This window comes from Phascolarctos cinereus, unplaced genomic scaffold, assembly GCF_003287225.1.
Source record: "Phascolarctos cinereus isolate Bilbo 61053 unplaced genomic scaffold, phaCin_HiC Scaffold_4;HRSCAF=312, whole genome shotgun sequence".
NCBI lineage: Eukaryota > Metazoa > Chordata > Mammalia > Diprotodontia > Phascolarctidae > Phascolarctos > Phascolarctos cinereus.
Window position 1 is genome coordinate 360,396,974 of NW_027555847.1, and position 5,521 is coordinate 360,402,494.

General features: G+C 33.9%; 1 pseudogene; it reads right to left on the reverse strand.

Moving 5' to 3' along the window:
- Positions 1 to 5,137: 5,137 nt before the first annotated feature.
- Positions 5,138 to 5,238, reverse strand: LOC144457287 (U6 spliceosomal RNA; annotated as a pseudogene).
- Between the last annotated feature and the right edge of the window lie 283 nt (positions 5,239 to 5,521).

The window sequence follows — 5,521 nt, forward strand, 5'->3', positions numbered from 1 at the left end:
TTTTTTTACTTATTTAGGTCTGTATTTCTGCAAAGAATGTTTTGCTGTTATGTTCATCTGTTTCCTATGTGTGTCTTGGTAGATAGACTCTCAAATATTGTACATTCTATGTAGTTACTTTATTTTCTAAAAAATTCTTAAGATACATTTGCTTTCAATTGTTAATTACTTTTATCTCATTTATCACCAGCTGCCAAAGACATTGTAAATCAACCTACCTAAAGCATCAGGATACTGTGAGGGCAAAGTGGGAGGCAACATGTGCCATCAAGTAATCTACCATCACAATTTTATCACCATCTACCTTCAGATCCTAATAGACAGCCCAGGTCCAACAACCCAAGATCTTGGAGATTAGCAATGTTTCCAGCATGGTGTCCAAAGCCATCATCCTGGGAAGCAACTCCTGCTGAGATGCAGCCAGGCAACTGTAACTTGTCATTAACTCAGCAGCAGACACTGATAGGCCTTTATCATTGCAAATGACATTAAAGAAAACTCATTACACTCTGCTTTGCTATTCCACTCTAAGGAACTTCCATTTGATTTGCAGCTGAAAACTTCCAAATATGTTGTTTCCTCAAGTAGAACGTGAGCTCCTTGAGAGCAGGGACTGACTTCTACTTGTATCCCCAGCACTTAGCAAAAAGCTTTGTACATAACAAGCACCTAATAAACGCTTTTTCTTTCCTTCCTTCCTTTCTTCCTATGCATTAGTCTGTAAGTTCTCCATAAGGATGTAGGGAATAATTTTCAATATTAGTTATCTGGAATCATGGTTGATTATTGAATTGATCTGAGTTTTTCAGTCTTTCAAAGTTATTTATCTTTATAGTGATATTTTACTATGAAGTATTCTGGTTCTGCTCACTTCACTTTTCATTTATACAAGTCTTCTTAGTTCTGATACCACTTCTTTTTAAATTTCTCAGAACATAATAGTTCATATTATTATGATATAATTTATATAGCATATAATAAATTATATATTATAATATATTAAAATATGATTTACTCAACTATTCCCAACTTGATAGGTACCCCTTAATTTCTAGTTTTTGCCTCTCCAAAGAGAACTGCTATAAATGTTTTGAGATATGAAGGCCCTTTTTCACTTTCATGGATCTCTTTGGGGTATAGATCTAGTAATGGTCAAAGAGAGGCATAGTTAAATAACTTTTTGGACATACTTCTAAATTGACCACCAGAATAACTGAGTTAATTTACAGCTCCATCACTAGTACTCGGGTGTGTTTGTTTTCCTGCAACACCTCCAACATCTGTCGTCCTTTTTTGTCAGCTTTGTCAAACTTGGTTGTGAGGTAGAGCTAGAGTTGGTTTAATTTGCATTTCCATAATTAGTGGTTTGTCATATGGTTGTAAATAGCTTAGATTTCTTCTCTTGAAAACTACCTGTTCGTATATTTATCAATTAGAAAATGCTTCTCATTCTTATAAATGTGAATCAGTTCCTTATATAGCTTGGAAATTAAGCTCCAGAAACTTGCTCCAAAGATTTTTTTTTCGTAATCTTAATTGCATTGGATTTGTTTGTGCAAAAACCTTTTAAATTTTATGTGATCTAAATTGTCTATTTTATCTTCGGTGATTGTCTCTATCCCTTGTTTGGTCATGAACTCTTAACCCATCCATAGATCTATAAGGAAATTTCTTCCTTGTTCTTCTAATTAGTTTATAATGTGACCTTTTATATCTAGGTCATGTGTCCATTGGGCACAGTAGATAGAGCACCAGGCCTGGAGTCAAGAAGACTTGAGTTCAAATATGGCCTCAGATACTTACTAGCTGTATGACTCTGGACAAGTCACTTAACCATATTTGCCTCAGTTTCCTCATCTGTAAAAGTGAGTGGGAGAAGGAAATGGCCCTACCAAAATGGCTCTTCTCTACCAAGAAAACCCTAATGGTGTCGCGAAGAATTGGATATGACTGAAATGGATCCATATTTGGTATGTGTTGATCTAAACTTGACTTCTGTCAGACTGTTATCAGTTTTCCTAACAATTTTTGTCAAATAGTGAATTTTACCCCAGTAGTTGGGTCTTTGGGTTCTAGGTTTGTTTGCTTCTGTATATTGTGTATTAATATCATCCATTTAATGACCTCTTTTTTATTATCAAATTGTTTTGATGATTACTGCTTTGTAGTTTAGTTTGAGATCTGGTAGTGCTAAACCTCTTTCCCACTTTTTCTCATTTCCCTTCAGATTTTTGATCTTTTGTTTTACTAGATGAATTTTGTCGTTTTTTCTAACAAGAATAATACTAGCTAGCATTTATATTAGGACTTATTTACACTGACTTATAAATCACTTTACAAACATTATCTCTTTATCTTCACAACCACCTGGAATGTAAGTGCTATTATTATCTGCATTTTACGAATGAGGAAACCAAGGAAGACAGAGGTTAAGTGACTTGCATGGTGTCACACAGTTAATAATTATCTAGGCAGGATTTGAACTCAGTTCTTTTTTATCCAGTTATCTGTGGAAAGTTGCCTCTGTTCTTTTTTTTTTTTCCTAGCTTGGTATGTCCTTTTTATTATATTGACTTGCCTGCTCATGAGCAATTAATGTTTCTCTATTTAGGTCTGTTTCAGTAAAGAATATTTTGTTGTTGTTTTCATCTAGTTCCTATGTGTATCATGATACATAGACTCCCAATTACATTAAACATTCTACTTATTTCGGAGGAATTTTTCTGTTTCTGCTGGGTTTTGTTTGCAGTATACAAAATGTTGATGATTTATGTGGATTTATTTTTAAATCTTGCAACTTTACCAAAGTTATTGATTGCTGCAATTAATTTTTCATTCATTCTCTGGTTTTCTAGGAAAACCATCCTATTATCTAAAATTTGGGGTGATTTTGTTTCCTATTTGCTGATATTTATTCTTTTGGTTTCTTTGCTTGTTTTATTGCTGTAGCTAGCATTTCTAGCATTGTCAAATAATGATGGTGATAGTGGATATCCTTGCTTTATTTCTGGTCTTGTGGTCAATATTTTATTGTTATTCTACATAATGCTGGATCTTGGTTTTAGATAGATCCTATTTAACATGCTAAACAGAGATTCATTTTTTCCTTTTTAGTGTTTTTAATGTACATGAGAACTGCAATTTGTCAAAAGCTTTTTGTGTATGTTGACATAATCATGATTTTTGTCATTCTTATTAATATGGTGTTTAGTTCTATTTTTTTATTTTATTAATTTATTTTTAGTTTTTAACATAAGCTTTTGAGTTTTAAATTTTCTTTCCTTCCCTCATTACCTCCCTCTGCCAGAGAGTATGCAATCTGATATAGGTTGTACATATACATTACTATTAAACATATTTTCATATTAGTCATGTTGTGAAGAAGAATTAGAACCCATAGGAGGAACTACAAGAAAGAAGAAACAAAACAAAACAGAAGAAGAAAAAAAGAGCAAATAGTATGCTTCAATCTGCATTCCAACTCCATAGTTATTTCTCTGGATGGGGATAGCATTTTCTAGCATGAGATTTTTTTGAGATGTCTTAGATCCTTGCATTGCTGAGAAAAGCTAAGTCTGTCAAAGTTAGTTGTCACACAGCATGGCTGTTACTGTGTAAAATGGTCTCCTGGTTCTGCTCACTTCACTCAGCATCAGTCCATACAAGTCTTTCCAGGTTTTTCTGAAGTCTGCTTGCTCATCATTTGTTATAGCACAATAGTATTCCATTACATTCATATACCACAACTTGCTCAGCCATTCCCCAATTGATGGGCATCCTCTCAATTTCCAATTCTTTGCCACCACAAAAAGAGTAGCTATAAATATTTTTGTACATGTAGGTCCTTTTCCCATTTTTATGATCTCTTTGGGATACAACCCTAGAAGTGGTATTGCTGAGTCAAAGGGTATGCACATTTTTATAGCCCTTTGGCATAGATCCAAATTGTTCTCCAGAATGGTTGGATCAGCTCCACCAACAGTGCATTAATGTTCCAATTTTCCCACATCTTCTCCAACATTTATCATTTTCCTGTTTTGTGATGTTAGGCAATCTGATAGGTGTGATGTGGTACGTCAGAGTTGTTTTCATTTGCATTTCTCTAATCAATTAGAACTTTTTTTCGTATGACTATAAATAGGTTTAATTTCTTCATCTGAAAACTGCCTGCTCATATCCTTTGACCATTTATCAATTGGAGAATGACTTGTTATAAATTTGACTTAGTTGTCTATATATTTTAGAAATGAGGCCCTTATCAAAGATAATAGTTGTAAAAATTCTTTCCCAGTTTTCTGCTTCCCTTCTAATCTTGAATGGATTGGCTTTGTGCAAAAACTTACCAATTAATGTAATCAAAATTATCCATATAATGTCTCTTGTTTGGTCATAAATTCTTCTGTTCTTTATAAATCTGACAAGTAAACTCTTCCTTGTTCTCCCAGTTCTTATAGTATCAGCCTTTATATCTAAATCCTGTACCCATTTTGACTTAATTTTGGTATATGCCTAGTTTCTGCCATACTCTTTTCCAGTTTTCCCAGCAGTTTTTGTCAGATAGTGAGTTCTTATCCCAGAAGTTGGGTCTTTAGGTTTTCAAACAGCAGATTACTATAGTCATTGACTATTGTGGCTTGTGTACCTAACCTATTCCACTGATCCACCACTCTATTTCTTAGCCAGTACCGAGCAGTTTTGATGATTGCTGCTTTATAATACAATTTAAGATCTAGAAAGGCTAGGCCACCTTCCCTAGCATTTGTTTTCATTAATTCCCTTGATATCCTGGACCTTTTGTTCTTCCAGATGATTCTTGTTATTATTTTTTCTAACTCTATAAAATAATTTTTGGTAGTCTGATTGGTATGGCACTGAATAAGTAAATTCATTTAGGTAGAATTGTCATTTTTATTATATTAGCTTGGTCTACCCATGAGCAACTGATGTTTTTCCAATGATTTTGATCTGACTTTATTTGCGTGAAAAGTGTTTTGTAATTGTATTCATACAGTTCCTGGGTTTGTTTCAGCAGGTAGACTCCTAAATATTTTATAATGTCTACAATAACTTTAAATGGGATTTCTCTTTCTACCTCTTGCTGTTGGGCTTTGTTGGTAATATATTATAGATATGGTTTTAAGATATGGAATTCTTTGTAAAGTAGCATGTCATTCTTGTGCTGAGGGCATATTACTCTTCTCTGTATTTTTCTAGTGTTAGTATATGAGTCACGAGCCCATCCTGTTATTTTGTAATTCACACCTTGCTTGTTAGATTTTATTTTGGTGGACAGGAGCTACCTCATGGTTTGTGTTACAGGATCAAATAAACCTCAAAGAGTCTGAGCAATCAGCTTTCTTAAATCTGTTGTTCTTATCAGGGACTGTAAGTAGGTCATGAGTTGCTATAGAGTTCAGTAAAATGGTCATGAGAGCAGAAAACTGCTGACATGAAAAATTCAAGAAACTGAGCATTTAGCAGAAATCTGACTTGAGAGAGTTTGAGGGAAAATGTACAGTGG